This window comes from Mustela erminea, chromosome 21 (assembly GCF_009829155.1).
Source record: "Mustela erminea isolate mMusErm1 chromosome 21, mMusErm1.Pri, whole genome shotgun sequence".
Lineage (NCBI taxonomy): Eukaryota > Metazoa > Chordata > Mammalia > Carnivora > Mustelidae > Mustela > Mustela erminea.
In genome coordinates, this window is record NC_045634.1 from 28,238,230 (window position 1) to 28,250,902 (window position 12,673).

The 12,673-nt window shown below is 39.5% G+C and overlaps 1 protein-coding gene across 1 annotated transcript in view; it reads right to left on the bottom strand.

Moving 5' to 3' along the window:
• Positions 1-1,033, bottom strand: part of TENM3 (teneurin transmembrane protein 3) — a 1,246,978-nt gene extending 1,245,945 nt beyond the window's left edge. The window contains exon 1 of the mRNA XM_032328838.1: positions 889-1,033. The gene's annotated coding sequence lies outside the window, so the exon portion shown is untranslated. The remainder of the gene's footprint in view (positions 1-888) is intronic.
• Between the last annotated feature and the right edge of the window lie 11,640 nt (positions 1,034-12,673).

A 12,673-nucleotide genomic window follows, 5' to 3' on the forward strand; every position in this document is an offset into this window, starting at 1 on the left:
AAAGCAAGGAATAAATTTCTATGCTTTTCTGCTTTGTAAAATTCTTGTTTGAAAAGCAGACAATGAAATTATAATTCTGTTTAGAAAAAAACTTGGAAATCCCCAATCAAAATCTTCAATCTTAACAACACCCAAAAAAGGAAAACAAAAAAATGCAGCTTTATAAAAGTTTTGCTTTATAATATACTCATCAGCAGGCCCAACAGTCTCCTAACACCAAGCATTAGATTTATATATATATAGATAGATAGATAGATAGATAGATAGATATAGATATATAGATATATCTTATGAAATAAACTCGCTTTATATAGATACACAGGGTTTGCTCATTAACACAGCAAATATCCTTGATTTCCATTTAACGATCTCACTAGCGTACAACAGATTCTTATTCACATAGTTCACTACACACTTATTATAGATTTTTTTTTTCCTGGCAACATTTATCTTTCCTGTTTTATGAACCAAAGCCATTTTATGTTTTCTACCTCTTCTCTATAAAATTCTCATAAATAATTACTGGATTTCAAAGGCTCCTGGCAGCTGGACACTTGATAATAGCTTATTTGTAACTGATGTTGAAAGAAATGCGATGTTGGGATTAAAGACCTACAAAATAGCCCAATGTCTTTCTTTCTGCTTCTGGGTTGGCATGTGTGGCATTGCATGCTTATGCACAAAGAAAACACAAGATGTCATTTATTTACAGAAGTACACTGGCTATAGGCAGGGTGCAAAAAAAAAAGTGTAAAGAGAAAAGGTAGATGGTTGGCAGTTCTTTAGAAGTTACGTCTCAGAGAATGACAGGACTGACTGGAAAATCAGAAAACAAGTTTCTCCAGGAGACAGGGCTATCAAAGCCCCTGGCCTCACACGGGCACTCACCATTGTCTGTAGTCCCACCAGGAAGCTGTTCCTGACCGTCAGATGGGCAGACTGCTGCAAAGTCAGGGCCCGGGCCTCCCGGCTCTGCCTACGTGGAGAATGGCGGCCACTCAGCCTTCTCAGGAAGTGACACTTCTCAGGAAACTGCTCTTGGCCTGCAAAGAAAAGGGCATTCCTTAGACAGAGACCAAAAAGTCACTCTGACTGCACGTGAATAATCTATATACACAAAATCAATTTGTATTAGTAATTCTTAGGTTTCGGTATTTAAATTCCACGAGTTTTAAAGGTTGTTGTTGGTTTCTTTTTTTCCTGGAAAAGAGAAATAAATGGACACAACTGATACAGTCATGCATTTGAAGGTATAACAATGTTGGCTTAAGATATACAAAACCCCAAAAGGGTATGGAGGTAGCAGGCTCAACAAGGTTCTGGTCCCGATGTTCTAGCCAATGGATTTAATTTTCTTGGGATATTCAAGTTGGAGTAGTTAAGTCTGATGTGACCATGTATTGGGTATTTATAGTCTGTTCACATATTATAGCACACATTAAGGATGCTGATAGCTGTGGAAATAAATTCAACTTTATGGAAAAATTTTCCTTTGTAAAATGATAGATTGTTACTTCTACAAGGAAGAAGGAGATAACACCACTGCTAGGTATAACTCCTTTGCCATTCCTAGGATTTCCTTCCATTTTATGGGCACTCCACTGGTATAGCAGTCCAGGCAACATCTGCCCTAGGGAAGGTGAAATGACTTCCTGATCACTGAGCTGAGAAAACATTTGGATCATCTTAACAAGGACGACTCTCATCTCTTTCTCTTGGGAGTTGGCCTCCCCTCAGAAAACACATCTTCTGGGGTGCCTGGGTGCCTCAGTAGGTTAAAGCCTCTGCCTTCAGTTCAGGTCATGATCCCAGGGTCCCAGATCGAGCCCCGCATCAGGCTTTCTGCTTGGCGAGGAGACTGCTCCTCCCCACCCCCACCTGCTTCTCTGCTTACTTGTGATCCGTCTATCAAATAAATAAATAAAATCTTAAAAAGAAAAGAAAAGAAAAGAAAAGAAAAGAAAACACATCTTCTTTACTGTGTTCCTATACTCAGCTTACTCAGGAGTGGGTAGTGTCCAGGATAGAAGGGGTGTGTAGGGATGGTGGCCATGAACAGGAGATCGAGGGGAAGAGCAGCAGCAGTTCTAGGAACAGAACAGTGACCCTTGTCTGGAAGGTAGGATCTGCGGAGAAGTGAATCCGAGGAGATACGGGAGAAGACAGACCACGGGGGAGGGGCCGGCTCCTGGGAAGCAGCAGAGCCCCAAATCCGAACTTTTAGAAGTTGTTTCCATGGAGGGACATCACTCCAGACTGTAAGCAGGAGTGGAGCCCTCATGGGGACAGTGTGGTCTCAGGTCCCGCAGGGTCACAGAAAGACCGGGGTGTCTGAGTGCAGCAGAGCTCCCAGGTATCAGGGCGGGGAAGTCGGCTGCAGAGATGCAGCCGAGGAGTAAGCTTGCAGCTCAGGGTTACCTTAAACTGTGATCTGAGACACAGTCAGACCACTGTTCTTCGAGCAGGGACCCCACAAGTGGCAGATCCAGGGAGACTCAGCTTCCTCCCTGGGAGGAGTGGCACAGGAGTGCGCTGCAGGAATCTGCTGGGTTTGGAGACTCCAAATGGGGCAACTATGCGCCAGAGACAGAAATCCTTGATCACGGGCCGGTGAGCACCAGCGCGGCCAGAGACCACAGAGAGGGGAGGGACAGACAGCTTTTCTCCAAGGGCACACGGAGGACTGCGCCCCAAGCTCTCGGCTCCTCCAGCCGGAGACTGGACGGCTGCCATCTGCATTCCCATCCTCCAAAGCTCTACGCTTTCGGGGAACAAAAGCTCCCGAGAGCGAACCCAAGCAGATTAATTAGCCCGGCCTCTGGCAAGGGTGGTAAAATTCTGCCTCGGGCAAAGACATTTGAGAATTGGGGCAACAGGCTCCTCTTGCAGAAGATCAGCAAGAACATCCAGTCAAGACCAAGTTTACCAATCAATGCGAGCTGCAAAACCTGATATATGGGAATATAGCATATGGAATTCATGATTTTTTCCCCATGATTATTTAGTCTTTCAAATTAAATTTTTAAATTTTTTTCTTATTCTATTTTTAAAAATTTCCTCTTTCCTCCTTTAATCTTTTTAAACTATTTTCTTATCAATACTTTAAAAAAAATCTCTTAATCTCTTAAAATTTTCATTGTTATAGTCATAATTCTATCCCTTCATTGTATTTAACCTTATTTTTTGAAAACATACAGGTTTTTCTTTCTTTAAAATTTTGGGACACAGTTTCTTCTAACAGATCAAAACATACCCTAAATCTAGTGCATGGCTTTGTTCTAGTCTCCAGTCTGATCACATTCATTCCTTTTTTTTTTTTTTCCCAATTAACTTCTTATCAATTCCTCTTATAATCTTTTAAAATTTTCATTTTTACAGTCATATTCTATCCTTTCATCGTGTTTACCCTTATTTTTGTATATATAAGTTTTTCTTTCTTTAAAAATTTGGGATGCAATTTCTACTAACAGACCAAAATACACCCAAAATCAAATGTGTGGCTCTGTTGTAGTCACCAATCTAATATATATATCTAAATCTATCTATATGTATGTCTATATCTCTCTATATAGATCATATCGATATCTATATCTACAGATATTGATATCTATGTCTATATCTCTCTATATCTACCTATATAGAGAGATATAGACATAGATATAGATAGATTTAGATATATATAGATTGTTTTTTCCCTCCTTTCTTCTCCCCCAGGTTCAGGTCTCTGCTGATTTGTTTAGTGTATATTTTTTCTGGGGTCATTGCTACCCTTTTAGTATTTTGTTGTCTCATTCATCTGTTCTTGTCTGGATAAAATGACAAGGTGGAAAACTCATCTCAAAAAACAAACAAACGAACAAACAAAAAACAAGAGCCACTACTGATATGGCAAAGAAGAAGTCAACCTCTCACTCTTTGCAGGTAATATGATAATTTCTGTGAAAAACATAAAAGACTCCACTCCAGAACTGCAAGATCTCATAGAGGAATTCAGTAAAGTGTCAGAATATAAAATCAATACACAGAAATCAGTTGCATTTCTATACACCAAAAAGACAAAAGAAAGAGAAATTAATTAAGGAGTCAATTCCAATAACAACTGCACCGAAACTGTAAGACACCAAGGAATAAATCTAAACAAAGAAGCAAATAATCTGTACTCAGAAAACTATAGTAAAGTACTCATGAAAGAAACTGAGGAAGACACAAAGAAATGGAAAAATGATCCATGTTCATGGATTGGATGAACAACCATTGTGAAAATGTCTATGCTACCTAAAGCAATCTACACATTTCATGCAATCCCTATCAAAATTCCATCAATTTCTTTCAAAGAAATGGACCAAATCATTCTAAAATTTATATGGAACCAGAAAAGACCCTGAAGAGCCAGAGGAATGTTGGAAAGGAAACCAAAGTTGGCAGCATCAGAATTCCAAACTTCAAGCTCTATTACAAAGAGAGCCCAGAAAGGGACCCTCAACTCTATGGTCAACTAATCTCCAACAAAGCAGGGAAGAATTTCCAATGGAAGACAGACAGTCTTTTCAACAAATGGTGTTGTGAAAATTAGACAGCCACATGCAGAAGAATGAAACTACACCATTTCCTTACACCACACACAAAAACAGACTCAAAACAGATGAAAGACCCTGATGTGAGTTAGGAATCCATCAAAATCCTTGAAGAAAATATAGGCAGCAACCTCTTCAACCTCAGCCGCAGCAAATTCTTCCTAGGAACTTCACCAAAGGCAAAGGAAGCAAGGGCAAAAATGAACTATTGGGAATTCATCAAGATAAAAAATTTGCACTGAAAAAGAAACAGTCAAAACCTAAAGACAACGGACAGAATGGGAGAAGATATTTGCAAACGACATATCAAATAAATGGCTAGTATCCAAAATCTATAAAGAACTTATCAAACTGAACACCCAAAGTACAAATAATCCAATCAAGAAATGGGCAGAAAACATCAACACACATTTTGGCAAAGAAGACATCCAAATGGCCAACAGACACATGAAAAATTGCTCAACATCACTCGGCATCAGGGAAATACAAATCAAAACCACAGTGAGATACCACCTCACACCAGTCAGAGTGGGTAAAATTAACAAATCAGGAAACCGTAGGTGTTGGCAGGGATGCAGAGGAAGGGGAACCCTCCTACACTCTTGGTGGGAATGCAAGCTTGTACAGCCACTCTGTAAAACAGTATGGAGTTTCCTCAAAAAAATTGAAAATAGAGCTACCCTACGACCCAGCAAACGCACTACTGGGTATTTATCCTAAAGACACAAATATAGTGATCCGACAGGGCACATCTCCCTGAATGTTTATAGCAGCAATATTCATAATAGCCAAACTATGGAAAGAACCTAGGCGTCCATCAACAGATGTATGGATAATGAAGATGTGTTGTATATATACAATGGAATACTATCCAGCCATCAAAAAAAAAAAAAAAAAAGAAAAGAAAAAGAAAAGAAATCTTGCCATTTGCAACAATGTGGATGGAACTAGAAGGTATTATGCTAAGCAAAATAAGTCAATCAGAGAAAGACAATTATCATATGATCTCTCTGATATGAGGAATTTGAGACGCAGGGCAGGGAATTGTGGAGGGCAGCAAGGGAAAACAATGAAACAAGATGGGGCTGGGGAGGGAGACCGACCACAAGAGACTCTTAATCTCAAAAAACAAAGTGAGGGTTGCTGGGTGGGGGGGAAGGATAGGGTGGCTGGATTATGGACATGGCTGGATTATGGACATGGCTGGATTATGGACACTGGAGAGGGTATGTGCTATGTTGAGTGCTGTGATATGTGTAAGACGGATGATTCACAGACCTGTACCCCTGGGGCATATAATATATTTTATGTTAATAAAAAAATTTAAAAAGTACCAAAAAATTTTAAGATTCTCACAAAGTATCTTTGAAATGAGGGCATAAGAACCATAGTATTTAAATGCTATTATCTTCAAAGATCAAACCTAAGAATCCCTGCTCCTCCCACCTCAAAATCTAAGCCTCTCTCTGCCCTTCACCCCTCAAAATGCTCTGCTGTGGCCTATGGTGTTAACATGTAATAAGAAACTGGGGTATCTCATCCACCGGCATGTAGTGGGGAAATCTACACAAAGTAAAAACTTTTCACCAAAAAATATTCATTGAATATTAGCAATTGCTTATAGCACTAGAGACATTATCCTAAGATATCCCAGGTAGCTAAGTAGAAATCTGAACGGTGTACTGCAGCTCGCCCTTTGAAGGACTGGTGCGCAGACAACGGGGCCACCAGCCCCACATGTTCAAACTCCCAACAGCTGAGGAATCAAACCCTTCACGTGGTTTCTCTCCCGAGCCAGCTTTAGCGCTAGTCATGACTGTGATGGTGGTACAAGCTATGAAGGCGGTGGTTGCAGTGCCCACAGCACTTGACAGCCTCCAGATAGGAAACAGAAACGGGATTTTCAAAATGTCATAAGATAATAGGGTTTGGTGAACAGCAAGGTACCTCACAGATGAGTGTCTCGTAATTACATTTACAGAAGTTTGTTTTCTCTGCTTATCGTGGATTGTGTACATCTTCTTCTAAACATACAACAGCACACAGAGTTTCCGAAAACAAATCTGAAAGTCATCAAGCCAAGAGAAATAAAACAGGAAAGAGTCACATTTGTCCAAGGAGGATATGGACCTGCAGAAGTCTCAGATGGCTCTAGGCTTTCTAAGGCTACTAGAAGCGTAGAGTTTGGGTCCTTCCTTGTACGAGACAGGCCCGTTTCATCATCATGAAACGCTGGGCTAATCTAGGCCGGAGGGTTTGCTGGAGATACTGAACAAACTAAACAGGCTGAACATTGCTCCCAAGGACAGGAACTTGTAAAAGGACGCCTGACACGTGCTGGTGAGGAATTCCTTGGAAAAGGAACAGCACAGATGTACTAAGCACTTGTCAATTTCTGGGTTTGGGTAGAATTTAGGGTATGCCACTTAGAGAGGTGTTCAGTCTAGGAGGAAGGCAGGCTATACCTCAGGATAGTCTTGAAGGAGTTGCAGTGTAACTCTTTACCTGGACCCAAATGATGTCCACATAAATTAGACATCTCTCAACAGTGGATATTTCATAGATGCTTATAGTATGAACATTAGCCAAGTTACCATAAACTCACTAGTCTTTTAGAGTAAGTTATTAAGGTAAAAATTATTAACAGATGGTAGTATTATATATACCACATAACATTACATACGAAATAATAAAATACATAACATACAATATCAATAAACACAAATATAAATATATGAAATAGAAAAATAAATATATGTTGATAAAATATAAACATATTTGTAATAAAACTTATAAGAACCTACATATATTTATAAACTAAATAATTTCATGGATATCCATGTTTATCATTGTTTCAGAGAATGCATTTTGGTGCATTATTTTCCCGGGTAGATACATGGGTGTCTATACACAGAGCTCCCTAATGTGCTTCATTTCCAAAGTGTGCAATCCTGGAACAATTCTTGCCAATAAAATGAGTGTGGCAAACAGATATCTGAGCTTTCACGTCACCCTTTCAGAATTTGGATGCATCGCCAGCATGTAAAGGAGATTACAGCTAAATAAATGACTCCATAGTCTACCTTCTAGAAATGGCCATATTTAGCTTTTAGGGTAATGTTAACTTCACTATGGTATTAGTAATCTCATCAACTTTTTGGTTAGGGATGGATAAATAACTAGCTTTTAGTATGTAAATTACCAACAAAAACGTTTTGCAGAAAATGGGTCAGGTTAGAGATGTAAATGAGCCCTAAAATGTCTCATTAGGTTTTGAATTGCCTTTTTTTTTTTTTTCCCTAAGCATTATAAATCTTGCAAGCTTTTGGGGTAATTTTCTTGCTTGAATAAGCTAGTAAGGTCTTTTCCAATAATAAATGAACTAAAATACTAATTCTCAAAACTAATTCTGCTTGAAAATATAGAGCAAATTGAATATTGAAGTTTCATTTATTTTAAAGTTACTCATTTCCCCCCTAATATTTTTAGATAATACGCCGTACAGAACACATGTAAAGATTTCATCATAATGGACGTATTATTTAGGCATGGAGATGTGTTTTTCAACGGCTCTCATTTAAAATCATCTGTATGTTGGAAGGCTACTGATCAGATCTTGGGACAAATCATTAACTACGGAATGTAAGTCTATCTTTTGTGAAGAAATGTATCTTTGATTTAGTAAAAAGTCTCTGTGGTTCCCTTCTGATAAGGCCTATTTGTAACACTCATTGCTAATCTATATTCCAGAACAAATACTATGCAAAAACGTAATGTCCACAGCACGGGTCTCGGCCAGTTTACACAGTTAAACGATCACCGCAGATGCAAAACCCAGGCAAAGCCGCCTTAAATCTTAGGAGACACTCAGAAAACAGCGTCACATGACAGAGGAGACTCACGCGACGTTTCGCACATCCAACTTTTGCCACACTGGTCTCTCTTGACGTACCGCTAATTTGCGACGCTCTAAATTGGCCTTGCATGACAATGTATGGAGTGTTTGTTGGTTATGTTCATCTATCCCAGCGTTGCCAATGTTTGGGACAGATTTAACATAGCCAGCTCGTGACAGGGGGCTGGATTTCTGTCACTCTAAAAGCTGCAGAAGTGACATAGTAAATAAATATGGCAGATCAAAGCCATGACCTACACTTCACTAGCTTAAAAATAGAAAAGGGAAAGGAACAACTTATGGTCATTATTTGGTTTGTTTCTGTGTGGGGCCAAGTTAAGGATAAACAAATAGAGTTCATGATTTTATTTATTTATTTATTTATTTATTTATTTATTTTTAAAGATTTTATTTATCTGACAGACAGAGATCACAAGTAGGCAGAGAGAGAGGGAGGAGGAAGCAGGCTCCCCGCTGAGCAGAGAGCCCATTGCAGGGCTCGATCCCAGGACACCGGGATCATGACCCGAGCCGAAGGCAGAGGCTCTAACCCACTGAGCCACCCAGGCACCCCAGAGAGTCCATGATTTTAAAAGGACACCAGGGTAGCTTTCTTCTTGTAGACAACAACCAATGTCACCATTTGCCACTACCTAAGAAAATCAACTCTTTCTTATCTGAATTCTCATGCCTTCCCTATGGTATAGAGTACTTAACCACATTGTATAGAAGGCAAAATTGGAATCCTTAGAGTTTAGTGAATGGCTTGTAGAAAGGGCTAGGACCAGGGTTAGAAGGCCTGATGGACCTCTAGCTGGTCTTATCAAGACCATCCTCTTCTCCTTTCTAACTCAAGTTTAGCGGATACCTGTTCAGTACTTACATATGGCCCTGTGCTATTTGCTATCTCATGCATAAGCTGGTGTCTTGTGTCTCTACATAGGCTTTCATTTTGTTAACAGAAAGAACCATGTTTTTTTTTTTTCTTTTTAAGATTTTATTTATTTATTTGACAGACAGAGATCACAAGTAGGCAGAGAGGCAGGCAGAGAGAGGAAGGAAAGCAGGCTCCCTGCTGAGCAGAAAGCCCAATGTGGGGCTTGATCCCAGGACCCTGGGATCATGACCTGAGCTGAAGGCAATGGCTTAACCCACTGAGCCACCTAGGAGCCTCTATTTTCTTTGACTCATTCACAGCACATACTTTTTTAATCCATGCTCAAAAGACCAACTTAATACAAATACCCACAATTTGAGTAAGGTCTGGAAATTAAAGGAGGTTTTTCTGGTTTGTACCTTTATGAATTCACCTAGAAACCATATCTCTCAAGAAACTGTGGATATGTACTTTTAGTTTTAGAAACACCTATTCACTCCTGGGTCATTCCTACTTAGATGAGTTACTTTGAAGGCCACCATTTGAACTCACTGTTATTCTATATCCCCCGAAGCTCAGAGTGTCTAAAATGCCTTGCCCAAGGTTGTAACTGGTAGGTAGTAAAGTCCCTAACCATCTCTTTGGACATCTCTTTGCACAGCACCTCTGTATGAACTAGTGTTTAAAACTGCTATTTTAATCATCTATATCGAAGTAAAACTCTTGTGAAATCTGTAGGATACTTTTTACTTAGTACGCGACCAGTAGGATGTCACAATGATAAATGTAAATTTTAAAATCTTACATGAATAGCAAATTATCAAAATGTTGATGAGTCAGAACAAGAGAAACCATCTACAGGTTGGTACAACTTAAAGTCAATTAGCTGGATCCAGGAAACCTGATGTTCCTTCCTTGTTGGTTTAGTCTGTGTACATGAATATATTTATAAATGACAGATTATTAATTGGAAAGTATAAAAGAAGGGTGCCTGTGTGGTTCAGTTGGTGAAGCATCCAATTCTTGATTTCGGCTCAAGTCATGATCTCAGTGTCATAAGACTGAGCTCCAAGTTGGGTTCCATGCTGGGCCTGGACATGGGACCTGCTTAGGATTCTTTCTCTACCCCCACCCCAATCCCTGTCTCCCTCTCTTAAAAAAAAAAAAAAAAGTATTAATACAAATTCTTTTTATTCATGGATTTCATTTCATTTCTTCCTGTCTCTCCTATCCTGCGATTTTGTGGGAAGTCAATTTTGAGAAAAAAAAAATATGAAGTTTAGATGCATCACAGAAGAAAGCATATTGATGGGCAAATAATAAATGTTATTCAATGAGTGAGTGATGATATGTTAGGTAGCATAACTATAATAACACAGTGAAATGAACTATGAATTATATGTGTGCATGTGTGCGTGCATGTGTGTGTGTGTGTGTGTATGGCCATAAAAGTCTATATCCCAGGAGATCACAGACTATATCTGAATTGTTCACCTCTACATACCCAGTGCCAGGTGGAGCACTGGACCTGTGTCCCGATATTCAATGGCTATGTGCTGCATTGATCAATGTTCCCTGCTCAAAACCAGCTTGTAATCCAGGAGAGTAAGAAACATACAGAATATTTTCTACTCTTTCTTATTTCTGGCTTCAGTTCTTCTCCCCACCCCCCAAGATTTGATTGACTGATTGATTGATTGATTGATTTAGGAAAGAGAATCTGAGCAGAAGGGGCAGATGGCAGAAAGAGTGAGAAAATCTCAAGCAGACTCCACGCTGAGTGCAGAGCCCAATGCGGGGTTCGATCTCACGATCTGAGGTCAGGACTTCAGCCAAAATAAAAAATTGAAGGCTTAGCCAGCTGCACCACCCAGGTGCCTCTGGTCTTAGTTCTTAAAAAGGACAAGCAGCCTCTTGCTAATATTTGGGTGGAATTTTATCTTTTCTCTAACTCTTCTATGAGGCACATAGCTAGACCAGCCTCATGTGTTCTTTTGGACTCTGCATGCTGCAAATTCTAGTCTTACTGACCAGGGCGGGACTATCCAGTGCTGTGAACAGGCCTCACACTGTCCTATCTGCCCAATGGTAAACACTATAACTGCAACTATTGTCAGCCATGGCTCTAAAAGTCTAGATGGGGAGGAGGGGAACACAGTAAGCTGCCCAATTTGGACCTCCAGTCTAAGCTCTGTCCTCATATCTAGCATTGCTACTTAAATCTTATTTTCACCCTCATCATCTAACTCCTGTGCGCATTTCTAATTATTTTGCAGGATGTAGAACAGATCACAGCTGAGTGATTACCCTTGAGTCAAACCTCAACGGTAGATAGGACATATGCTTAGAGTTACTCCATTTTTCACAACAAGCCAATTTGATTTGTTGCTCAGTGGGAAAGCTTGTTGTAATTGTTTATTTAATGGCTTTTTCAAATCATCTTTTTTTCGACTTTCTGACTACTAATATTTTAGCTGCAATACTGTTTGAGAACTCAAAAAACACTGTGCCTTCAAGGATTTTTAATTCGAGTCCATCTCCTCCTAACCCAAACCCAAGCCCAATGGTACTTTAACTTGAATTACTGGGTCAGATAGTTCCCACCTCTTTGATCCCAGAAAATTGTGTCACCATCATTTCTAAGAGTCAATTCAGTTAGAGCAGGAGAGAAAATGGGAATACCAGAGGACTAGAAGTCAAGGAGATTTAGCTCTGTCCCATTTGGGTTTATAACCTTGGCCAAGTCATTTAATTTCTGTAAGCATCAGTTTCCTCATCTATAAAATTAGGATTTTAGTCTAGCTGTCTCCAAGGTATCTTCTAGACCTAATGTTCCATGGCAGAAGCTTCCAGTTGTGGCACAGGAACCTGGAAATCTCTCATTCCTTCAAAGGCTGTGTCAGGAGACATATTAGACTGTATGAGGGGTAGAAGCCTTATGTTAAATAATGCTGTTAATAACCACCCCCCCCCAGTGGTCTTTGAAAAGTTATCCCACTTTTTGAGTTACTCCTTTTTTTTGTTTGTTTTTATATGACTATTTTTCAACCAGAACCAACATCAAAACTCACACCAAACAAATGCACCATAAGAAGGGATATTTTGACATTAGAGTTTCAGACAAAGATACAGTCACCAATTTGCTCAGCACAACATTTGCTAGTCAAAGAATACATCTGAATCATGCACCATGTCTGAATGATGCCAAAATGTTTTGCTTTGCCTAGGTCATTTTAGTAAGACAGATGAGAAGAGTAACATTTAAAAACTCTTCAGTGTGACATACATATGCTATTCTCAAGTATTTCAAAGGACTCTCATATTTTG